Source organism: Mytilus trossulus, chromosome 1 (genome assembly GCF_036588685.1).
Source record: "Mytilus trossulus isolate FHL-02 chromosome 1, PNRI_Mtr1.1.1.hap1, whole genome shotgun sequence".
NCBI lineage: Eukaryota > Metazoa > Mollusca > Bivalvia > Mytilida > Mytilidae > Mytilus > Mytilus trossulus.
In genome coordinates this window covers 94001039-94028831 of record NC_086373.1, presented here as the reverse complement: position 1 = coordinate 94028831, position 27793 = coordinate 94001039, and the positions used below count along the sequence as shown (strand labels likewise).

General features: G+C 31.8%; 1 protein-coding gene across 3 annotated transcripts in view; it reads right to left on the bottom strand.

The window, feature by feature from the left end:
* The window catches only part of LOC134691310 (uncharacterized), a 58206-nt gene extending 38876 nt beyond the window's left edge, over positions 1-19330 (bottom strand). Inside the window, exons 1-2 of one of the 3 annotated variants that reach the window (XM_063551781.1) lie at positions 19278-19330; positions 6578-6999 (exon numbers count right to left, since the gene is read on the bottom strand). The gene's annotated coding sequence lies outside the window, so the exon portion shown is untranslated. Of the gene's footprint in view, positions 1-4055; positions 4393-6577; positions 7000-18956; positions 19028-19277 lie in introns of those variants that run through there. The other 2 variants (XM_063551788.1, XM_063551765.1) reach the window with 2 other exon arrangements.
* Positions 19331-27793: the final 8463 nt, after the last annotated feature.

Below are 27793 nucleotides of genomic sequence, written 5' to 3'. Positions count from 1 at the left end.
CATGTTTTTTATAAATAATACAGCATTGTAGCAATCGAAAAAGAATACACTTCACTTGCCGTATAAAATTAATTTGAATGTTTATCTGTAGTTTCAAATAAGTTTTGATCTCACAACATATATTTTCACTGAACTATAGTACATATTTTTGTTGAGGGGTCAGCTGAAGTCTGCCTCTAGTTGTGGGATTTTCTCGCTGTGTTGAAGACACATTGGCTGTTTTCTGATCTTTTGTCGGGTTGTTGTCTCTTTTATAAATTCCACATTTCCATTCTCAATTTTAGTTTAAAGTGTTAATACAAGGATATGTGTGATATATAGATAAATGGAAAGCATCGCTACTATACAGAGAGCTAGCTAAGATTATGTTGGTTTGAAATGTGCCTATTTAAGAAAAAGAAAAAACAACACTCAACCAGATTTCGTCAAGTCTCACTATAAAATTGAATTAAAATCGGCAGTATTTGTTAGAGGCCGGTTAGTATTTGGTCAGACCACCGGAATAAAGAACGATTATAACACTACTATTTTGAATATAATGTATAAAGTTTAGAATGGAAATGGGGAATGTGTCAAAGAGACAACAACCCGACCATAGAAAAAAACAACAACAAAAAAACCAAAAAAACAACAGCAGAAGGTCGCCAACAGGTCTTCAATGTAGCGAGAAATTCCCGCACCCGGAGGCGTCCTTCAGCTGGCCCCTAAACAAATATATACTAGTCCAGTGATAATGAACGCCATACTAATTTCCAAATTGTACACAAGAAACTAAAATTAAAATAATACAAGACTAACAAAGGCCAGAGGCTCCTGACTTGGGACAGGCGCAAAAATGCGGCGGGGTTAAACATGTTTGTGAAATCTCAACCCTCCCCCTATACCTTTAGCCAATGTAGAAAAGTAAACGAATAACAATACATACATTAAAATTCAGTTCAAGAGAAGTCCGAGTCTAATGTCAGAAGATGTAACCAAAGAAAATAAACAAAATTACAAAAAAATACAGAAACAACAACAGACTACTAGCAGTTAACTGACATACCAGCTCCAGACTTCAATTAAACTGACTGAAAGATTATGATTTTATCATATGTACATCAGGCACAATCCTTCCCGTTAGGGGTTTAGTATCATACCATCATAACATATATGAGAAGAACATAACCCGTGTTATGAATGCAATGCTTGTTGAAATATTAGAACATTTTCCTGAGTTTAAATGTAACATTTCTAAAAGTTTTATTTGCCACATTATCAAAACAATTAGCGGGAAATACTACTTTTATAATATCATTTTCACAAGAACTATGCTCACATATATGATAGTGATAACGACTGTAAATATTCAGAAGTGTGTGGTATATATGTAACCCTGTAAAAGTATGATGTGTTAATGCAGGGAAAACGGTACTATTTATTCTGCCATACGCGACAATACTAACATTTTCTAAATTTACCACTTTTTATAATAAAAACCTGGACAAAGCAGTTATGTGTGGTCTTAGCACTTTATTATTCTGTTTAAAAAATGCAACCACATAGTATCATGACTAACTTTCAACGGAAGTTGTTTAAGTTATCCATTCCGACCGTCATTTTTCACTAGATTTATGACATTTTTGAAGTCTTTTCGAAAAACTCTCTAGAAGAAAATCAATGGCTTTCAAAATTTATATTGTGAATATACACACTGCAGTTATTCTGAGATCACAGCGCTCCTAAGTTGACTTCCTTCCCCTGCCTTGGGTTCACAACAGGCCTACCTATATTGCCTGCAAGGCTGCACTCGTAAAATTCGGTTTCATTAGACATTAGAACATACACACTATAGAATGCGACAAGAAAACATCGCTATTTCATGTTTTAGGAAAGTTTGGCGGGTTTTGAAAGAAATTTCAACACATTTAAAAAGATAAGAATAAGCAATTAGAGATGCACGGTTAGTACTTATATAAATTCACACGTTTTCTTTTGACTGCAAATTTAATTTAAACAAACAAGTTACGTTTTATGTAAACTGTTAAAACTTAAACATGTTGTACAATAATATAGTAATTGCGTCTTTAGCTTCCAATTTAAGCATACACATTTCAAATTTATTACTCTAATGTAATCATGTTCTATACACGAAACTGTTTTCGGTAAGCTAATTGTTTTTAAAGCAAATAATAGAAAATAGATATGGTTTCGCATAATAATATAGAGATTAAAATTTGAATCAAGTAAGAAAAATATTTTCAAAGTATTCAAAAATTAAGAGAAAGGGAAAACGCAAGTAAAGACTAGATTATGGCTTGAAACTTTCACTTTTTCAATATACAAAAGAAAACAATTTGACCCTTAATTTAAAAGACCATATGTAGCAAATTATCAACAGAATGCTCTGGAACATCGGTAAGAAATTTAAACAGCTGCTCAAATTAAAATATGAGCCTCTTTCTACAGCACCATGTAACGATAGTTTTATTTCTGCTAAATCACGTTAAAATAAGTTGAATTTTGAAGCTTCGGAATTCATTAGTATTTAGGCTTGTATGCGGAATTTGTCAAATGCGGTTTCAAAAATGTGACTAGGTCTGACAGTTTTTTTCATTCTTCTTTGCTTTCGAACTTTTCTGAACTAGATAAGTATAAATATACAGAATATCGAAGTTTTCATGTGACGAATACGCCATTCGAAAAATAAATGCTGGTTGGTACATAAGACATTGTTGGCATAGCAATATTGTTAACCTATTTTTCACAGCACTATAACCTTTCCACACCGATTGGTATATCAAACGAAACATGACAACAGGATGTGCCAATTTTGTTTTTATTATCAATATTTACCAGAACCATTGAAAATGAACTTAAATTCAAAAGTCCTTATAAAATTGAATACATAATATCCCTTTCAAACGGATAACTTTGAAATATGATCCTTACTGGCCAAAGATAATCTTCCTGTATTATAGGTCAACGAAACAATCTGCTATTTCTAAGGGAAAATTTTCAAAGAACACTATTTTTTTGTTTATAAAAAGCTCTAAAGTTTTGACAGTTGTTAAGTTTTATTTATTTGTCATTAAAGAATTTATGCCATTTTATTAAAAAAAAAATGAAAACTAGAATAGCTTCATGAAGCATCTATTCATTCTAAACTATATCATTTTATATAATAATATGTTATAAAACAGCTTTCGTTGATCTCTTGCGGGGTACATACAAAACATATTTTGATGTCGCCTGTTTTTCCTACTTCAATAAAGATCATCAAGCACTACGAAGTTCCTAGTTCCGGTATTTTCCACGAAGAAGACTGAAACATATACTCACCATTATACACATCATATTATTAAATAATATATAAATTGTCCGGGTATGGATGAAAGCTCATTGGGTGGCATCAAAACTTATCTATTGTGAATAAAAAGATATGCCTGGAAAAAGGTACTTCATTGCAAACTTTTAAAAGTTTACATGGTCATATTTTGTTTAATTTTGGTTAAGAGTTGTTTGGAATAGTTTCTCATTACTGTTTACCTCTATTTTTAATGACAATAATAATTATTATATAAACTTCATATCAACTTGTTACTTTTCTACGAAAAAAGTTGTTTTTTTTGGTTGTTTTTTTTAAAGTGGGCAATTTTTGGAAAATATTGCTTTAATAGTTCTAATTGTTCAATTCCCATATAGTACGTTCTTGTCGCTGAAGACTCTATAGAGTTTTAAAACAAAACACAGAAAAAATAAAATACAGCTCAATTTTTGGCCGGGCTGTATTTTTTTGTTTTGAAATAAACAAGTTGTTATCCGATTTTGACATAAACGTAGCTTTAACACAAAAAAGATTGAATTGAAATTGCTTGCATATAGTGGACAACTTGTTGAGCAGATACAAAAATATAAACTTTGGTTAGATTTTTTTTATATAATTAGAGTATCTTTTAAAATAGATGCTGGGTATACTTCAACTCTACAAAAACACATCTAGGATGCAACCTTTGCCATTTAAATAATAATTACAAATTTTTATTACATTTACTTTAAAAACTAATAATACTTACATGTCATTTGTGCTGATTTTTATTTTCAGATAATCCAAATAGTTTTTATAAATCGGAAATAAAAATGTCCAGATTTGAATCAATCAGTTAGTTACAGCTAACAACAATCGATGGTGAAAGACAGATCTATTATGACTTGAGGAACCGCATGCTTTACACCTTGTCGTCTTACGGAGAAAAATTGTTTTGTTTTACCGCGCTTAGCTGGAATCAATACACATCCAGGGGATCGATGAAGTTCTCTGAGACGCTAAGGGCTGGCTTTATAAATCCATTATTTCAATATAATGAAATATAATTGGGTGATTAATAAAAGGAAAACTTGTGAACGTGTCATCTGTTCCCTGATCATTACAGGTCTTATAGATGATTTATTTACGCTGTATTTACTTAATATCAAATTATTTTCTTCATTTGAAATTTTTAACGATTGAAAGGGCAAGGAAGGAAACTTTAAATTTGTAGTTCTGTGACAGCTCTACGCAATAAAGTTGACAAATTTCTTGTTCTTAACTTAATAAATGATGTTTCACCTTAATTAATCGAATTGTTCACCGACTAGCAAGGGAATCCAAATTAAATTGCTGTCAACACTTGAAATTCAAGAAAATTTGATTGTGATGATTTTTTTCCAGCGTATTATGTTCTAGCATCTGTTTTCTTCGAATGTCAATTTTCAACTTCAATAATTTCTGTGATGATTCCGTGTATATAATTTCCATCTGTTATAAGAGGAGAAATGTACCAGATAACAAGGTTTTCAATTTCTTAATAGGTTTATAATTGGGTTTTCTTTCTTTTCTAATTAGAAAGATACGTCACCTCTTCCTCCATGTAGAAATTTTATTAATAATTTATGTGACAGTTTTTATTATTCCTGTTGGTACCATACATATAAATGACAGTACAAACGGATCTGAGCATTGATATAGTTTATGCGCATCAATTATTCATAGCAAAAAATAAAGAGAATATCAGTTCCAATCAAGGAAGAAAATTAAAATCTCAGAAGAGGTTTCTTCTGTCTTTTGACATATTAATATAAAGTTGTGATTTCTCACAGTAGTATATTAACACTTTATTCTGTAAATAAATCATCGAAGTTAAAGATGACTAAACAAAAATCGTTATTATAAGCATGCATATATTTTTGAAACTCTACAGCATCAATAATACGCCCGGAACTATTTCTTTGATAGGGATACAGAAGATATCTGAAAAGAATTTTGAAAAGCTGGTTTAAAGAATAAACATCTTGTTTATTAAATATACAAGTAAATAGACATAAAGTCTGGTGTTTTGAATGTATATGAAATTTATTAGATAACAATATCATACTTCAGTTTGAAATGCCAGATTTTGATTGGTTCATACAGAGGGAGACATATTTCTCTATCACATGGCTCAGACCAATCAAAATCGATGTAATGGATGATCGATATAGAATAGGAACCTGGAGCTGTTATGCTTCAAATGGATAACATAAAACGAAAACCAGATAGTATACGCTGCAAATGAATAACGTAGAACAAAAACCAGCGATAAGGCTTCAAATGGATAACAGATATATAGAACAACAGCCAGATATGAAGCGTCACAAAGATCACATAAAACAAACAACGGCTTCACAAGGATAACACAGAACGAGATAACAGCCATAACACTTCGCGTAGATAGCTTGACTGCAACCCAACAACAAGGCTTCACATTATTAACCTAAAAGGAAATGCCAGTAATTAGGCTTCACGTGATAAACGAAGACCAAACAAAAACAGAAATAATACTTCATAGAACTAAACCAGTAATAAGGCTGGAAACAGATATACCTAGTAGGAAAGGAAATAAATATAAAGGCTTCGCATGAATATATAAAAAAAAACAGCTACAAGATTTATCATGGATGTGTTGTGATGCTAGTTGTATATCAATATCATTTGTTGAAGACAGTAGATACTAGTAGTCAAGTAAATGATTTGTTATGTAACATCATTTCTGACTTGATTGGACACAGGAAAGAGAAACAGCGAATAATTATTTTTTCTCATTGATTCATATAGAATGTGTTTGAATTTTTTCTACAAAACACCAGCCACCAAGGGACATAACTCTCATAACTTTATGCAACTGCTACATATTTGAAAAAATCACCTAGAATCTGTAGATCCATTGACAAAACTGCAATTTATTTTCGAGTTTTAGTGACATTTTAAAAATATCATTGCAATTTTGATGGAGATTTTGACTTGCATGCTTCATTTTTGGACAAAGCATTCATTTCTTATGAATGTGGGAACGACATACATTTCAGATACAGTCTTTCACCAGATACGACTTCAAATACATTAAACATGAAAGGGGACAATAAACAAAAAGAATTCAATGTTGTTTTATAGTCGACTCTCGACTAAAATGATTTGGCATCGCCATTTTCAGTACAGTTTTTTTTAAAGTTATGTACCGAAAAGATTGAATTGTTTAATAACATCATTATTGTATTACTGTAAAGTCATTTTAGTACTTACATATTTCACGTGTGATGTTTCTGTACAAATGAGTGAAAAGTTAAAAACAAATCCGATGTTATATCTGTTCCTGCCTTTTTAATGCTGGTGCTGGTTATCAGCTACACCAGTCCTTACTCATACTGAAACATGGAAAACATAAGATGCAGATCAAGATAGATGTCCAGCAAGACAGCATTTCATTAACATTAACACAGTAATATCAATATCCACAAATAAGTCAACTTCCAAGTACTTGATGTATTGTCTTAGACCTAAAACCAAGACGTATGTAATGTCAAATTACGATTAATGTTGGTATTGACTTTAACCCAATCCTTACTCAACACTGTATTAACGCTGTCATCAGGTTATAGCCCGTGTGTTATTACATTCTGTAGACTATCCATCTATGTTAATTACAAGTACGACGCATTACCATGCTGAAAAATGATTAAATTTCTTGACATAAGTTTGCCGACATTGCTTTGCTAAATCTGAACATTTTATCTTCTATTGCTTTAAAGAAATAAAGTGAATAACTGTTTCACATGTAATTATTCGGTACTTAATAAAATGTAAACATGTAATTACATTTTTGAAGCCACAATCAGAATGATCCTAGTGAGAATTAATGGAATTGTTTTGATCTAAAGTGTCTTTATAGTCATGGGCACTCGTATGTTGAGGGGAATGTTGAACATGCTATCAAAGCATATTCAATTAACGAGTACAAAGTACTTGTTAACAAAAAGTAGTTATCAAAAATCTTTACTTTATGTGAAAACAGAAATACAAAGTCATTATCCAAGAATATGGTCTTGCCAAATTTCAATATTTATATATTCTATCTGGATGTTTAACACTTAAATTTTATCAAATAATGGCTTGAGATTTGAAACAGCAGACACATATTTTTTGTCTATAGAAATTTATCATTGTCTAGATTTTGAAGGAAAAAAACATCGCAAAAGCTCCTTTTTTAATCTGTAAAATATTATGCAAGACGTAATTTTCTAATTTTCAAATACCTTTATCATAAAAGTTAAACTGAAGAAAATTTTAATTGATTTGTAAAATTGATCAAAATGTATTCTTGACATTTGTTTTATTTTATACAAATACATTTAGTTTTTCCTATAATTAGGAACTGTAAATATCCATTTAAGTTATAATGCCTATTTCAGTTGATCAATGTTTCTAAACTTGTTACTTAACTTTTTATTGAAAAGACTTGTTTTCCAAAACGCAAAACACCAATTGAAGAGAATTAAGACTTGGACATATTGTATTCACGGTTTGATTCAGTTTGTTTACAACCCTGTCGATAAATCGAGTTAGCGGGTACATACTCTTTTCATAATCATCCCCCGTCTTGAACACATTCAATGAAAGTCAATATTGCCAATAAAGTTCCATGCACATGCCAGTTCATAAAGCGATAAATATCGTGTTCTCCAAAGGTGTTCTTCCGGTGGTTCGACGTTTTCCTAATGACTTATACTATCAATATAATTTGAAAAAATGTAATTCTTAATCTGTACTTAATTAAACTTTAAGAGAATTGTCGATTATCGGTTTAAAATTCAATTATTCTGTATTACTGTCTTCTTTATTAATTTCCTGAAGATTAAACCAGGAATCCCAGTTTAAAACATTAACCATGAAAACAAACAGCACTGTACAGAACTAATGCTATGCTAACCTATCTTTAATCAAAACTCAAATTTTTCATTTCGCTAGAACATTTAATGAATTACAAGTGACATTTTAAGAATAATCCCAGTACAAATCCTCGTTTTTCAATATCATCTGTATCCTTTAACTAAGAAGTCTCAAATTGCATGTTACCTAATTTTGCTTTTTAATATATATTTAAGCTGGTCTACAAAAAATGCATTTTCGATTAATAGTAATGGTAAACTTGATTGCCGTTGGTTCCATACTAGTATAGTGTTACGTTCTTTTTTAGTCCTACGGTCTGTTTCACAAATAGTCCAACGCCTGGTGTATTTTGCATTTGTGCAATTTATGATTAAAACAAAGAGAATGTAATATCTTTGCATTTAAATGGTCAGTAACATAAACTTTAAGGGAAGAAATTACTTTCAGATGAGCTAGCAGATACATTTCCATCTGATAGGTGCAATACATTACTGTTAAAACTTTTCAGACTTTTATTTATCTATTAAAAATTTATTTCCATGATTCAATTAATTATTTTATTTTTTTGTTATTTTTTTTGGGAGGGAGTGTGGTGAGGGTTGATATTTTTACTTGTGTAAAGTTATCAATTTTGGTTTGATGTAGCGGATAATATCACCAGCGGATATCCTTACAAGATATGACAAACGAGAAATTGACTTACTCAATTTTCCCGCGTCAGAGGAAGTTTGATTATTCTATTCTAATCAAGACTGGTTGATTAACTATGCTTCATATAACAAGAAAGTTAATCAAGGTTGCTTTCTTAGGCATAAATCGATTCATATTTGTTTGCATACCTGAATTTTCAACAAGAACAAGCTTAATTTAATACAAGATCAATTTAATAAGACGCCAGTTTAACTGAATATGGCTGTTCATCCTTGTTGCTGGTAAAATTAATTTTCTCCATCGTGATGTTGTGTATTTAAATAAACTAGACTCGTTAGTCCGACAGTGATGGATAACTCTAGTCAATAGTTCACAATTAAGCTCCTTCATTCAACTGTATTTAGCGAAAGGTTAACAGAAATTCTGGCCCTCGTGCGTCAGTCATTAAACAAATTAGAGAACATAGTTGGTACAACTAAAATCATGTTCTACATGGTTCGTATCGAACAAGATTGATTCGCGTATCTTACTGCATGGAATACCGAAGATTCTAGTGCACTTTTCAGCTTGTTTTTTTCTTTCTTTCGGAACACATTTGAAAAAAGCAATTTTAAAATGAACAACATATTGGAACATTTCACTAAATAATTTGTAATTTTCTTTTTTAATTTCTCATTATTTGTACATGAAATGAAAGTGAAATAAAATACGGAAACATTAAAGACGATATTATTACAGGGTCGTGTTTACAAAATGAATATTCAAGCTGGTTTTAGGCTATTATTATCGTTTTAATATCAAGATTTCGAAATTGTGATATTCATTATTCTGAAGGAAAGTACAGATTGCAGGTTTTATATGCAAAATATATACGTCAAGATGTATAAAAAAAGAAGATGTGGTATGATTGCCAATGAGACAACTATCCACAAAAGACCAAAATGACACAAACATTAACAATAATAGTTCACCGTACGGCCTTCAACAATGAGCAAAGCCCATACCGCATATAGTCAGCTATAAAAGGCCTAAGTGTTTAGAAATATAAAAAGAATAATGATATGAATAAAATTAAACTACAAACGCCATATTCGTGTTGTGAAATTATATATATATTTTTATCGCTGTGACGAAGACCCATTGGTTGCCTCCGGCTGTTTTCTGCTATTTAGTCGGCTTGTTGTTTCTTTGACACATTCCCCATTCTCATTCTAAATTTTATACGAATATAAATATATCAAAAGGGATATTTTTTTATATTGTCAGCATGCTATCACCCCTGGTTTTATCCACGTTTGAACAGTCTGGAAGAATTGATTTGATGTATTTGTGTTTTTGGCTTGCTGTCTTAGATCATGGCGTTTTCTCAAGTTTATTTATTCTTTTTAAATTGCCATAAAAACGAGTGAAATAAAAAATGCTATAGAATAAAAAACAATTTTCAATATCAATTTTAATTTTTATCATATTTTACTGTTAGTTTATAGTTGCTATTCCATTCAAGTTAATACTGTTTCAATTGTTCAGGACAAGGTAGACTGGATAAAAGTAAGTCAAAATTGTATCAATTCATTTCAGAATATACATGGACAAATATATCCTACTCGTGGAAATCAGAAATATATACCATTTACTGACAGTATAATGTTTTAGAACACAATGTATATAGTGCTGCATTACAGCCATTAATTGGACATCACAATGACATTGACGCATAAAAGAATTAAATTCTGTCTTCCAAGTTTTCCTCATCGAAATCCACATAAGCCCTTTGTGAGTGGCAAATGCGGTCTTTTGTTTATCTTTTTCGTTCAACTTCATTTGTTGCCGCAATACCCGTTTGCCATGCCCATTGAACAAAAGTTCTTTGCGCTAGCCAATAAATCTAGTGACTAGTCGATGCACGGGAGTAGATATGCGTATATTTACGCGTAATGGCGTTCAATTTCCTGTAGTCCACACAGAAGCGCGCCATCATTCTTCTTCACAAGAACAATTTCAACAACTATTCTGAAAATAACTGATCAGCTGATAAAGCTTTTCGATAAAACTAAAACGGCTTTCTCAAAACGCTTCATTTTTATAACAACACATATCATCGTTATAGAAATATTTATATTCAAAGTTAAATCTTGCGATTAAATGTCAATATTTAGATATATAAAGATGTGGTATGAGTGCCAATGAGACCACTCTCCAGCCAAGTCATTCGTTGTTTTAAACTCGTATATAATGTGTTTCAATGTCGGTCACGTTTTATCCATGCATACACTTTTTCTAGATTTCTAAATGTTTTCCATGAACAGGGATTGACACAAAATGCACGAATAGAAAACAAAGCTTTTATAAACACAGTGAAATGTTTTATAGAAACCAGGATTAAAATTTTGCACGTCAATGCCAATGTAGCGTTTCGTCAGCAGAAGGCTCATTTGTGACGATCGAATATGACATGTTAAAAAAGCCAAATAAAACTTCTAATTTGAACAGCATTTAGAACCCAAAATTCCACAAGGATTTGCCCCCAAAAGAAGCTTAGCAATTTTTTTTTTTTTTTCTTCATTGAACAACATTACACTTTTGATGTTAACAATGTTCTATACAGCCAATGTTATATATACATGTGGTAGAAGATCCTTAGTATTTCGTAAGAAAAAAAATCTTGAGCAGGTATACAAATAAAATAACATAAGTTGACGAGACGGGTGCAAGTAATAGAACAAGAACTTTTTTCTATATGCAAATTCCCCAATACAGGCTATGACATGTGCCCATCGCCATGGTTTATAATACTTACAGGAAAGTTCACCAACCAAGAAAGATATTTGTCAACATTATGTTGCATTTTCAATCAGTTTCTTTATTAAATTCTGCAAGTTACCCATTATAATATCAGATCATAAAGCGAATCTGCTTTTTCGAAATGTTACAAAAGATGTTTTGACAAAAATGTTATTTGCAAGCATTGATATGAAATAAAGGGTTAACACCCGTCTTGCACAGCATTTAAATTTGCTTGTTATAACTTTTAAGCGAAACCACAGTAATGTGCATCTGCCATGGTCGATAATGTTTAAAGGTAAAGCAATTGAATGTGCTAAAATAATTTGTAAACATGTGTAAATATGCTAAAGACTCCCCTAAATTAGTGCACAGCACGTAATGAAATATGTTCAACATTAATTCAGAAGTTGCATCTGTGTAAGACGTTATTCAAACAATCAATGAAGGAATCTTCCATCTAACTTGCCGTTGGTAATTTCTATAGCCCCCGTGGGATTCCCTGTATTCTATGCTTTGATTTAAGTAAGATCTGTTTTCGGTACAATCATTGTCGCCAATCAATACAGTAAGAAGTTCCTGATGTCATCTTCGGCCAATTTTAATATTTCAAATCGAACTAAGTACGGACTGTCAATAAAATGACTGTAATTTCAGCAGAACTTTATTCACTGAGGAATGGATTTCCTATCCTATAACACTAGACAAGGATCATCTGACATTTTATAGTTTAATTAATTTTGACTTCTTGGTAGTTACAGCATCAATGGAATAATTTTAGATTCGTTCTGAAGAGAAACAATTTTAAAAACTCTTGTATTGGTGGTGTTTCTTATTCCCCTAATTGACATAATACAAAGCCTAACTGCTTTAATTCATGCAATTCCCCCATTAAAGAATTCCCATATGAAAATCAGATAATCCAACAAAAACATCTTATTCTGAAAATTACAGTAATAAGATTTCTGTAAGATAACAATGTAAAACACACTTGAAGCGAAGAATAAATCAAAGCTTACATGAATTTTTATTATTTTATTTCAATTGAGGGCGATGCTTTATGTTTAGTTAATTGGTTGGAGAAATGGATTAACAATGAAATACTTGATTTTTGTCTAGAAACTATTGCAGGATTTTTTCAGATGTGTACATAAGTGACATATATAAATCGTGATTCATTTGTCCTCCATATGAAAAATCATTTCGAGGTCTGCTTAAGTCAATTCCTTATATTATCCCGAGTTATATTTTTCTTTCATCCTCATTGCAGTCATTATACCAGCATTACCCTTACTACGACATAGATTTCTACATGTCTCTTATATTCTCTTGAATAAGAAAATATAATCGTCCTTAAAATACGCCGGAAAAGACGATGGTCATAAATTAAAAGTGGCCCTTTTTATTTCTTTTCTATGTGGCATTAAGTATTGTGTTCATGCAATACATTTACAACTATAACATAAACTTTCATGCTGCCAACACGTGTCTTTCTCTGCACATTTTGCTTCTTAACAATTTTGAAATTATATTTTAATTTGAACATTTTTTGTATGCCCCTAGTTAATCTTTTTTCTTTTGTGATTCAAAATACGGCATCCCTATAGGCACTGTTATGATATAGTTATAATGGCTCTGATTCAAAAAAGTTTGTGTAACATAAACGAGCTTACAGCATGCTCAAAAGTACACGTAGTCGTTTGTACGCTTGATACAGTCTAAATTAACTGTTAATATGATACGTGTACGAGGTGTTCTTCTCGTATAAAGTCCTCAACTGGATGTAAGGTTAATACTATGGGACAAAAGTGAGTTCCCAGTCAAAAAATGTCCTATCATTTCAACTAAAATCGATATTTTTCAAAAAATTAATACGAAGTAACTGTATAAGCGATTTTCATAATATAGATACCAAAAGATGTAGAAATGTCTGAAGTTTTATTGTTTATTTGGTTATAAAATTATTCATGCTCATTTTAATATTCTGACGAGATGAACACAAAGAAAAAATCTTTCTTGAAAAGTTTGATATTATTCTAACCAAATTAAATCGTAAAAATTTGCATTTGTGTTTAACTCATCAGATGATGAAAACGAAACTCAATAAAATTATGACTAAATAAACAATTAAACTTCAGACATTTTTACATCTTTTGGAATCTATCTTATAAAAATCGCTCATACAGTTACTTTGTATTATTTTTTTTGAAAAATATCGATTTTAGTTAAAATGATAGGACTTTTTTTCACTGGGAACTCACTTTTGTCCCATGACTGTATTATTATATTCTAGTTATTCTGCTATACTCATAACATATGATGATGATTGCATCGAGAATCACTTGCTCATCGATAGTAGTTAAATTACTTTGGAATATGGTCTCTAAACTCATTTTGGACAGAACATCATCTCAATTAAAGTTACAGGACCAAGTACACAGCAAATTTCCAAACGATGGGAAATTCCAATGTATGTTTCAGAACGGGACCAAGACGTTTGTGGTAATCCGAGGAGAATATCATTAAAAATGTGGTAATGGAATTAACTGTATTAATGTTCTTGATAAATTTTGATTTCCATCTTTAATTTAGAAATGGGTTAACCTCTTCGCTTGAAACCAAAGCAATAGATCTTACAGTAGCAGTAAACATGTCCTTATGTCTTTTTTCAATATCTTTGTTCTGTAATTCATGTCTCCCTCTGGTGGCGTATGTTTTAAAGAGAAAGTATCTGCAGCAATGAAATGTGATAGAATACAATTTAAACACTAATGGATTGCACGAAGATCTTATTTAGATTGTATCGGGTCCTATAGAGACCCATGTATCATGTCAGTCGTAAAGGCTGTTGTATTAATATTGATCGTCCAGATCAGTTATCACAATTGTTAGTGTACTGCATTGGCATTTTAATTTAATTACAACTTAATGAAATCAAATTATACCTCTCAAAATGATAGAAGTAATTTAAAACAAAGAGAATATGTCAAATTGGTCTTGGATAGCACGAGGAAGACAAACAGATAAGTGTTCTATCTCTGTCTAGAGTATTGATCGTGAATGACTAATAAAACATTAACCTTTGTCTTGTTTTGGGGGTTATGTATACTGATAATTTAGAACTAATCTAAAATATATAAAAATATCTTTTGTTTCTAAAATAATACAAATACATTATAAAAACAACACGTGGTGTGATTGTGAATGAGACAACTATCCACCAGAGACCAAATGACGTAGAACTTAGCCACTTATATATGTTACAACAAACCAAACATAGTTCAATGTGTTTCAGTCCGCATCACTTGTACAGCTAATTTTCTAATGCATGTAAAGCAAAACTCTGGTTGGATTGCTTGCTTTGTTTTTATAATTGTTTATAAAAGCTTTGTAAATAAGATTGACATGTTTAAACAATATATATAGACAAAGTTTAACCTGTCTAAATAGTATTTGAATTTAATTGGGTGTTATCCTAATGATTGTACAATATAAAAACAAAGCAAGCAAGCTAACTAAAGTATTGCTCTACATGCTGTAGGAAATTAGCTGCAATGTATTTGGCGTATATCATATATGCCAGTGGTTGTTGAATCATTATACAAATCTTATTCTAAATGGAAGGACCCGGGACTATTTAGCGTCGGTTCATAGTACTGCTAAATGATTAAGGTTGCAACGAGTTCTGGTAAATATGTAATTTGGTAATTTTGTTATAGTCCTTATTTAGGCCTTCTTGTTGTTTTTGATACACTATGGTTTGTACATTTGTATATTTGTCTACCAGACCATCTGACTTTGAGCGTTCCCGGTGAAAGTAAATCAAGAGAAGCGCTTTGGACGCATTAAATTTATAAAGTGTTGCATGTTTTCTTTTTTTCTAAATGTTAGTGAAAGTGTGAAACAGACTCAACTGTATCATTTATTTCAAGATCATAAGAATAGATTCAGTCAGCACAGTCATGAAACTTTTAATAATTTAATAAAACGTATATGTATCTTTATAGCTGAATGTGTAGCTTAATGTTAATACCAGCTTCTTTTTATTCTTTTTGAGAAGCTCTTGTATGAAGTCTTCTTCGTAGAAATAAAGAAACAATATAAATAGAATACAAGAAGATGTGGTGTGATACAGATTGAGACAATTGTTGAATACAGATAATAATACTGACGTGAAAATTTACACCTCAATTTCATCACATAAAGTATAAATCAACATTCTAAAAATCAACAACAATAAAAAGGTTGAAGTCTATTATTTACTTATCTAACGCACCCCTTTGTTTAGATCAATATATATGTATATCTAGGTTTATAGGCCTTTAGACAAATAATTGTCACAGAAGCAAAACTGTTTAACAACAAAAATGGAAACCCATAAACAAGCTAAAATCATCTTTATATGGAAAGCAAATTGTCCTGAACCAATAAGTCTAGACCCAAAAATCGATGGAAGGTGAAAGAAATCAAAATAAATGAAGTTTACATGTCGGAATAATGGTGATTTACTCATTTTGACTGACAATGTTAGAAAAGGGGGAAATATACCAATACCTTAATTCTCCTTTGATGAATTTAGTAACTATTAAGGTTTCAGCTCTCTCAGACAAAGTTGACCTTAGGTGAATGCACTTGTCTTTTCTTTTTATGTCAGTTTGGTCATGTAGGTCCTCTGACATTTCAAGATTTTATACATTTATGTATTTCAATGTTAAGGATTTGAGCACTCCTTATGGGGGAAAATCCAGAATGCTTCAGACTCACCAATTAAGAACATGTTATTTTCACAGTAGAATCGTAATGTTTCGAAAGAAATGGTAAAATTGCAATTTAAAAAACATTCAAAACCTTCTTGAACATAACAAAATAAATTATTTCAAATACACTGAACACCTAGTATTTGTTAAAAAGCGGTAACACCGATCAATTGTGTTAAATCAAATCTGTATATTGTTATATACCTCTATTTGGTATTTCTGGTTACAGGAAATGTAGCCTGTTTATTGTATTTTACGGGACTGTATACTTTTTTATGCTTGTCGGCGGCGAACAGTATGTGTCGTCTGCCATACATGTTTTTGATAAATGGCAGTAAAAAAAATTTGGATAACGAAAAGCGTGACTTCAATCCCATAGTCCCCCCAGACAACAAAAAGGATTGAGGCTCACGACATGGTGGAGAACCCGGGCATAATTCATTGCACAAGGTCATGTTTTTCTATGTCTGTTTATGACGTCTTTACAGGAAATACATTGGAGGTTGGATGTGTAAGGATAGGTAATTTAGTCTTGGATGCATGATTTTTTGCTAGTTGTTAGAGGCTTTGAACTAGCTGTCAGTTAACTGCGAGTACTCTCATATCTGTACCTAGTGTCTTTTGGCTGTTGGGATGTACACGTACCCGTTCACGTCCATTGGTATTTTTATCCATCTGATGAATTAAGCCTTTTTCAACTGAATTTTATAGTTCGTTCTTATGTTGTAGTTTTATACCACAGTTCGAGGTTAGGGAGAGGGTTGGGATCCCGCTAACATGTTTAACCCGGCCACATTCTGTATGTTTGTGCCTGTCCCAAGTCAGGAGTCTGTTATTCAGTGGTTGTCGTTTGTTTATGTGTTTCATATTTGTTTTTCGTTCATATTTTTGTACATAAATTAGGCCTTTAGTTTTCTCGTTTGAATTGTTTTACATTGTCATTTCAGGGCCATTTATAGCTGACTATTAGAATAACACAGAATGACTGTATTTTTCAGAATCACCGAACCAAAGAAAAGAATGTCCAAAGGTTATCATGAGGTCTTCAGTAGTGAACAGACGCCAACTTGTAAATTGATACAAGAAATGCTTTAAGGGTTTGACGCAAGAAATGAAAGTTAAACCCATTTTGTTTTTAATTATTTTTCGTTATTTGTTTAGATTATCATTCCTATATATCTAGAGTTATATGAGCTTTCTATCATTCTGAATGTAAACATTACGGTTCACATTTTCAATCATATTCGGCGTGCGGTTGAAGCCATGTATAATAATGACATAAAATTGATTAAAAACTATAAAACTTGTTTGTTTCCAGAGTTTCTCAAAATAAAGTTTCAAGTTTCAGGTTATGAAAAATATTAAAGGGCTTCTTTTCCCGATTATAATAGTATTTTGTTAATTTCATTTTGAAATATATACTGTGCCACTGTTTTTATTTGATGTTGTTGTACTAAGGATGGTTTCAAGTTTAGATTAATTTCTATTGATTACTATAATTCTGATGTTGAATGTAGTATAACATTTGTTTTTGTCATCTTAATTTAATAACATTCAATAGAAAATCACATATATATCGTTGTCTGAAGGAAATACTCGTGTAAGGATATTAGGAGTTTAAACAAAGGGCATTTCCATGGCGATACACTTTTCAGTTACGGTGGGTTTTTTTTCTCGAAATATTTGAGAGATATTGTATCTTGGAACGGATGGGCAATACTTTTGGTTTAAGAGTATGTGGTAGTAGTATAACTGTAACGAATAGTACAGAGCCTTGTTGGTTTAGTACAGATAAAGATATGAGGGTTTTCGAGCCAAGCGCTGATATATAAAGTCAATCTCGAAAGATGTACAGCTTGAAATGTAACTTCCAGCGCTGTTAACATATCATCTTCATTGCTTGGATTGTGATCTTCAGCGCAAGACTTTAAATCTAAAGAACTGGACGTCACACCTTTAGTGCTTGGCTTTAAATATACAGCGCTTGACCTTATATTTATAGAGTTTGAATTTTATCTCAAGTGCTGGACTTTATATCAACAGCGCTAACTGCAAATCTATACAGCGCTAGATTTAAATCAATACAGCGCTGGATTTGCAGTACTTCATACATGATACTATATATCTTCAACGCTGGACTTCACACCTGCAGCGCTTGACTTTAAAAATACAGCGCCTGACTTTGAAATATACAGCGCCTGACATTGAAAAATACAGCGCTTTATTTTTAATATACAGGGCTTGACTTGAAATATATAGCGCCTGACTTTAAACTTCTTTTACTTAAAAAAAAACAAAAAAAAACAACAACACAACTGTTAATCTGTATTAGAGAAACAGTGTTCCGGAGATGTGCAAAACTGTTGGTTTGGTTAAAGAGTAAAGGCCATATGAATAGTATTACCGTAAAGAATGGGAATCAATATGCTATGATAATCGTTCAAGAGTATGAATACGCAACATATTTACATTGTTATTTTCCATCGACCTGCGAACTTCTGATAATTTAACTTTTCTTTCGATTTAGTAGTTTTAGATATACATACTTTTTAAAAATGTCATTCTCACCGGCATACTTGTATATGCATCTAGAACTGATCTGCATAAATAAAATGTGCCAATCCTTTTGATGTGTTCAGTGATTCGACCCAATCATAGGATTTGACAACTGTTTTATTATTAGCCTATGAAGAACACGATATGTTGTGTGTACGTTAATTATAGGCCTCATGTTTTGCGATGATGTTTTCAACCACTGTGATCTCAATAATTCTATTTTGAAAAAACAAAAGAATTTCTCTAAAATCAATGATAAAAAGTACTAATGCATTTCGTACATGAATATAAATAAATAATGTAAGTCTTACCATTGAGTGTTACTTCCTCGGAAGAACAAGATATTTCAATTTCATAATTTCTTTTTATGGATGTACTTGAACAAATTATAATTATAAGTGTTTTATATAGTTTCTAGTGCTTGTGTGTATACTGTATATATAGACATATAGACATATATATGGTATGACGATCTTGGTCATATCATTTGTTCCCAAAACATGAGGTAATTTTAGCATATTTCTTCCCATCAAATGTCATAAGTGTAAAGTGCTAGGACAAAATACAAGACATAATTTTAAAAAGTTGATACAGAATGTTCACATGCATGGCTACTGGCATGTATACTCTATGACGGATCTTATTTAATATCTATGTATATAATTTTCGGTTTGTAGAATTCAAGGACCTACAAAGTAGCCTTATAATGTCTACATATAGAGTGAATTGGAACACGAGGTCATGTGCCAGGAGATTGAATTGTATTTTAAACTGCTTATTTTAAAATTATAAATTAAAGGAGTTCATTGAAACTGATATAATATTTTTTTAGCACAAGTTAGGGGAGTATAAGAAACTACGACACCGATATGTCTTTCGTGTCCTGCAATTATGAAGTATGCTGCTCCATTTGTTAAAAAGTCATGGTCACTGAGGAGGGTGGACTCTACAACTGCCTGATAGATACATATATGTATATACTGTTTTGTTCTTTTGTTGTTGTTTTTTTTTTGTATGATGTATTGTAAAATGATTACTAGTATGTTGATTTATGTATGCCTTCAACACATATGGGTAAAAATGTGCATTTATTCACTAAACTGATATTTATAGAGGTAAAATTTTCTCAACTGGTTTGGATTATACTTTTATGCACCTTTTGTATTGCAATGGTATAAAGTAGAGGCTGTCGGGTGAAATTTATTTTAAAAAGTTTAAATCAATCGATTGTTCATCGCTTTTTTTCAATGTCAGGATTTTCGTCTGCATTCCCCCCCCCCCCCCAAATTATATCTTAAGATTTCAATTGTTATATGCTCTTTGGGTTTTCATTGGCAACTGTCATGAAAAGTAAAAGATTTTTTTCCTTTCAGTTTATTTTTATATAGTCACTTGAATCTTTGCAATCGACCCGTTGACTTCACAATTTGATTAAAGACAAAGAGTATTGCCCACTGGGAGTTAATAATAATAAGGGTTTGGACGGCTGCCGTTTGATTAAAATTAAAGCAGATGATTGTCAATGGTACAGCGCCTGCTTCATGTCAGCAGTCATTCCAGTCAATTTAATCAATCACTTTTTCAAAACCAAATTGTTTTTTTTTGTTTTCATTGTAACGACACGAATGTGTGCTGTATACCAAATTTCATCAATGATAGTATGTTATTTATTCTAATTTAAAATTGAAGTACTAAATCAAACTCTTCACTGTAAGAATAACCTGGTTAATTCATATCTAAATAAACGTGTATCCCAAAAGGAGTCATGTAAAACATACTAGTATTACATTGCCGTCAAATATTCCGGTTTATCACTGTGATATCGTAGCGCAGTCTCCCCGACTAGAATCGCGTGATACGATGCTTTTTGTCCTTTTTTTCTATTTGTCCGATAATTTTGCTTTTTGTCCGACACTCTTGCTTTTTGTCCGTTGCTTTTTGTCCGTTTTGCTTTTTGTCTGATAATTTTGCTTTTTGTCTGATAATTTTGCTTTTTGTCCGACAGTTTTGCTTTTTGTCCGATTCTATTTGTCCGTCTTGCTTTTTGTCCGATCTGTTTTTATTTGTCTTTTTAAGGGCAACATTCTAACAACTTACATTGAATAAGCTTTTTTAAACGATTTTTTTTTAAAGTTTATACATGCTCATGCAGAGAGAAGCTCAAATGCAACGTTTCCAATTTGTTATCAAATGGAACGGCTATAGCCGAAATACACTAATCGATTTGACGACAAACTTTAACTTTTTATACATTGTGCATGAATTAATTTCTTTGATCATGTTGGAGATAATACCATGTAAGTATTATATTCAATATAAAAATGAAAATACAAAAACTGAAAGATATTTAAGTTGATTCACATGATACAACAGAGTCTAAAAAAAATGATAATGTAAAGTTCCATGCATATGTTCCGGACCATATGAGTATTTGGACCATACGCGTATGGTCATGACCATATGGGTATATACTCATATGGTCCGACCATACGCGTACGGTCGGACCATACGCGTATGGTCGGGGTAATTAACACTCTGTTACAGTTTACTTTTTAAACCTATAAACTATTCATTAGGTATACCAGTGCATTAAAAAGACGCTATCATATAGATGATTCTATTATTATATTATAATAAAAATTAGCTAAATAAGAATAAGAAGTTTCACAAAGTTAATTTTATTTTATTTTACTATGCAAAAACTTTTAAAAAAAAATAATTTTAAATACCGACGGTCATTACCGATCTTTTTTTTGTTACACAAGATTTAAAGGCACTGGAAAGTAACATAGTTTATTTAATTTGTCTTGTGAGAATGGTGTATTGCAGTCATGTTACGATATTTGAGATCTATAGCTTTTTAAAAACACCGTAGACATATCTGAATGGCCCAAGACCTCGATATCAGTGTACGCAGCTACAAACCTTTGAAGGCTAGCTAAAATTCACTCGCAAACAAAAGATGTAAATGAAAAGGATCATGCACAACCAATACTTGCTAATGCAAAAAAAGCTATGAGACCGTGTGGAAGTAAACTTCACCCAAGCCTACAAACAAGAATGTAATTAGAGATGAAAACTAACTATATGGCATCAATGTTTAAATTTTACGTAGTATTTGAATTATAAAAATAATATTACCATCATTGTTATTTTAGAAAAAGTTTTTGTATAATTGAAACTTTAAACTGTATTAAAAAAAATACCTATATGGTCAAAATACTCATATGGTCCGGCCCGTTAATAACCAAACGAGTATCATACTCATATGGTCCGACCATACGCGTACGGTCGGACCATACGCGTATGGTCGGACCATATGAGTATACGCATATGGTCATGACCATACGCGTATGGTCCAAATACTCATATGGTCCGGAACACATATATATAAGGTTCAATGTTTGGTACTCTTCCTTTCTGAGTATTCGTAAATGATTTACTTAGTATTTGTTTTTGAAATGTATGTTGGTGCTATGCGACTATTAGCAAGTTCTCTACTTTACCTAAATGCTTGATCGGTTGTAATGACAAACGGCTATACATATTGTGTTGTGAACATGACATTTTACAGAACAGAGTCAACGACAAATTGATAGTGTTTGGTTCAAACTGCAATTAACTAGAGGAAAAATTAAACACAAGCATTTGAAAAAAAATCGTTAAAATTGAAAATTATTATTAAAGATCTATATTCATTGACAAAATGTAATTGGAAATTCACTATTTACTGTTTGGACAGCCAACTTTGAAGGGCAACTATCACCAGCTTGTGTTTTTTTCCAAATAGAAAGCCTAATGAAAAATGTATAGTGTGTCTATATCAACTGTATTGTGTAGCTTCTATTACATCTATCTTTGTTATGAATTGCTACTGATAAGAGTAATGCCACAAGCATCGGGACCATTAAATACTATGACGTACAAAAACACGCACAAAAAATAGCGATAACACTCATTTCGATAATATAAGTTCTGAAAATGTTTCCTTATACAACTATAATCTAGCTGTCAGTAACTGCGAGTACTCTCATATCTGTATACTTAATGTTTTTCTTGTTGTTAGGATGTACTAGTACCAGGTCACGTCCACTCTATATTTTTGTTAGATGCATTTCGTATTTGTATTCATATGACGAGTTAGGCCATTCCAACTGAATTCTATAGTTCGTTCTTATGTTTGAATTGTTTTACATTTGTCATTTCGGGGTCTTTTACAGCTTACTCATATACGGTATTTCGGGGTCTTTTACAGCGTACGCATATACGGTATAGTATTGTGTCATTGTTGAAGGCCATGCGGTGACCTCTAGTTATTAATTTCTGTGTTATTTTGTCCCTTGTGAAGAGTTTTCTCATGGGCAATCACACCAGTCAACAACCTCTTTTTTATAAGTTTACTTCAAAGTTTTCTGAGTCCTCATACAGACTTGTTCTGTTCTATCCCAGAAAACTGTAACGAAATATTATTAATATCTGTTTCGGGGTTTCGGTAAAATTTAAAACTTAACATCAAGCGTGAAATTTAGATAATTAAGACAGAAATTACTCAAAGAGTTCGGCTTTAACTACAGCGATGAAATATTTAAACAAATGAATTTATTTTATCTTTATTTCTCGTGCATGCTTAAATCTTGATAGTTTGTGATTTAAGAGAGTGCACGTCAGAAAATCCCATCCGTGTGTTAATTTTGGCAAAATGCATTGTTCAGCAGCTCAGTATAGATTTAGCAAAGAAAGTATTCAAATGTATTTAATAAATGTCAAAAAGGTATCAATGAATTCACTCAAATAAAACTTTAATGTTTGAATGTGGTAAATGCACAACATCTCAGTTGAAAGTGAGGAGTTTGTCAGAATACCGGAGTCTAATCTAATTAAAAGTTTGGAAAATCCTAAATGAAACTATCTGTTTCCGTGATATTTTAGTCTTCAAAACTGGCATTTATACTAATAATTTTGATAAATTTCATTAGTTAATAGCAACAGTATGTCTGCGAATGCATATTAAACCCTGTTTCTTTTAATTAAAGGAAACACATTCCCTCGTGCTAATTCTCTCCTTTAATTAGATTTGTATTTACAAAGGGTGCTAAACTACATTTTATCCATGTTTTATCTTAATAAGTTATCATAACATAATTAGTAAATACGGTGTTTATCTGTGTAAACAAATATTCCGCCAGATTACCCAGTTATTCCAGCTAATAAACTGGGAGTAAATTTGGAGTGATGATCAGCCACAGTAAGATTAACGAGGTGCTATGATCTGTAACATTTTCCATTATCGATTTTAACTAGTTATGGACGTTATTTCAAGTTAAAATGTCATTTAATTTGACTGTAGAGATACCAAGATAGAGCATAGGACATGTAGTTAATTGTTTAATGATGTACCAGGCTGATATTGACACTTCCTCCTCCAGGGAAATCAACATTAGTTGTAACAGAAGTAAGAGTCACATATGCTGTGTATCAGATGTATGCAGAATAACTTCATTAGCTTAATAATAGTGTTATGTCTCCTTTCATATAGCACATTATTTAATAAGAAAACTTCCTCAAAGGAGGACAATTTTATTACTAAATAACAATTTATCCGGTAATTAATCTTCTTTCTGTTTTTGAAGTCTTTTTCCTGACAGCTTTTATAATTATAGTACGTAATTTGGTTTTATGTTTCTTTAAAATGTATTTAAAAGTGAAATAACCTGAATCTCTAACAAAATCTTTATGCTCCTGGTACTGATACTTTGTCTCAAAATAGATAGGAAGTAGTTTTATTTCAAGAATACAATGTTAATGTTTCTTTAATACTTTTAATCAGTTTAGTACCATTTTCTGTCTATCGATTGAATAATCTATGGCTAATTCATAGACTGCTATAAACACTTTGATATTCTTTAAACATTTTAAATATTTACATTCGTTAAGGTAAACCGTCCTCGGCGAGAGAAAATCAAACAAGAAATAACTATATAGTTCAAAAAGGACATGTTGCACGACTTGTATTTAAAAGTCACTCTGTGAGCCAATACAGGCTTATCTGACTCATTAAGTTGGAGACGCAGTTATTATATTTGTTTTAAAATCTACGCTTTCTTTTGGAAAATGATAAGTTCAACCTTAAAATAAGAGTTGCGTCTTGTGACCATTGTGTAATCTGAACATGATGAAAAGATATATTCTAATGCAAAAAAAAATATGTCAAACGTATATATATAGTCATGTATTTGGTCCAGACTGAGTTTCATAACAGATAATGCATAACGAAAGTACTACGTCGATGCTTAGCATAAGTTTATGGTGGTCAATTGGAACTGAATCAACTTCAACTAAAATTAGACCAGTCCGACAATGAAAGAATCTCTAAATGATCTTATATATAGCATCGTAACGACTTCATTTGGTTTCTGGTGGATATATAGTTGTCTCTAGATGATCTTATATATAGCATCGTAACGACGTCATTTGGTTTCTGGTGGATATATAGTTGTCTCATTGCAAACCAAACAACATATGTTATAGTTATTGACCAAGCAAGTCGGTATATGGGATTTAATCTGCACAGCACGAGATGACACAATAACCCGAACGACGTAGGAGTTCGGGTTATTGGGTCATCTCGTGCTGTGCAAATTAAATTCCATATACCGATTTGATTGGCCAATAACTGTTTTAACACATGACGCAATCAATTTACGTGAACGTTTTAGAAATGTTGACGTCATTCCGCAATCCACGGATCCTAGGAAAGTTTCTTGTAGGGTAAAGCAAGGCGAAAATACGACTTTGGTAAGTTTAAAATTAATGATTTTTTTTCATATTTCTAAAATTGCGATTTAATGGTATATTTTTTTTATCGCTTCCTCAGGCTTGGGTAAATGATAAAAAAAATGTTTTGTTGATTAAAATATTTCCGTTAAATTTATTCCCCATTTTTATTTAATTGGTGACGATTAAGACTTTCACAAACTGTGTACTTTCAAATCGGTGTATGAATATAAAAAAAAATAACTGCAAGGGTTATTGAGTTTAAATCAGAATAATTGCTTTTGAATTTCTTTCCCTCAATGATATGCTTAGAGAGAAAAAGAAACGAGGAAGATATTATATTATCTAAATCTAAAATATTAAATAAACAGAAAATACGTTTCTCTTTCAAAACTTTACCCCCCCCCCCCAATCTCTTTGTATCTTCTGTATTACTTTCTGATTGATCTCCAGCTAATCCCCCTGTTTTAAAACAAACTGAAATATGGTCCTCATTAAATTTGGTCCAAAAATAGTTCCTTTATATTCGGATATTCAAAAAGTCGTTATAAATTCCATTGAGTCTGAAACTAATCTAAATCAGAGATTGATTTCTTTATATTCGGATATTCTTAGATACAATTCTTTTTGGGCAGAAATTAACAAAAAATGTTTTAACTTTCTTTTTTACTTTAAAACACTGATATAGATTTACGTTGTACACAAAATATAATAAAATAGTTTATGTCACAGCTTTAATAGATAAAAAAAAATGAAGGAATGAGAAACCTTTCTTTTTCCTATTTTGAAACTACGATGTTTGTACGAAGTTTATCTTTGTCGTAATTTCAAGGCAGATGGCAGATTCGGGGGTGGGGGGCGAACAGGTCGTTAACCCTTGGATTTGACAAAGTATCGTGTTTTAGCCTCAAAACGTCAATATTGTCTTTAGTCTCGCTACACTCGTGGATTTTTTTTTTAGTTTAAACATATTTATTTATAGTGGATTGGGAAACAAGTTTTGCAACTTATATTAATCCCTTTCCACTTTGCGGGTGCGAGTGCTGCCTTGTAGCGGCATTAGCCTACTCTTTTTCGAAATCTACAAGGGTGTCTTTAACGTGCAAGAGATGTGGCTCTCTCTTAACACGGGTCAGCCATTTATCGTCCCTTTCCGACGGACTATCATCGTTTCCTCAAGACCATACTCGCAGATGGTGTCAAGGGAGAGCCGAAAATTGAGTTTCTGAAATTTTCATCCCAAACGGGAATCGAACCAGGAACCTTTGTGTTAGTAGTCCGATGCACTAACCACTACACCACGGCTCTCTCTACATTTTTTTTTTAATTTGATAGAATAACGCCCCATTCAAAATCAAAGAACCGCCCCTAAAGGTAAAAATAGATTTGAACTGTGCAGTTATCTGAGGTAGTTAATGCACACCTTAGCTGTGCATTATCCAGATTATACCACAGTAAGAACAAAGAGATTTTACTCTTGCCATGTGTTAACCTTTTGTTATAAATCTTGTCCTTATCTTTTTGTTACTAGAATTTGTGTGTGTGCTTCATTCCGACTGATTTCTATACTGTTTTCCTATGTGTTGTTAAACCATGCACTTATTTCTAGAGCTTTGGGATAAACGGTCACACGCATGTTAAACCTTCTTCTTCTCAATACAATATAGAATCATTTTCATATTAGCGTAGCCAACCGCAATAAGTTATTTTGGTAATAATACTAAATCATTAACCTTTAACGTGTTTGTCCTCGGACTCAGTCTGTCAGAGGATTTCCAATGGGGATGTATATAGAATAAAAGAATAATGTACATGCAGGCGCAACAGAAAAGAAAAGAAAAGGTATGTAATCATCCACAAGGTTTAGTACGGAAGCCGTAAGGAGACACACAACAAAATAGAAAATATCTTTTTAATTAAAAACATTATCGTTTAACCGAGATCTCGATGAAAAGTTTATCATTATCTCGATAAAACGAAATCGTTATATCGATATCTAGGAATATTATATCGTTATCTCGATTTATTAACTCGATACCTCGGATTATTATAT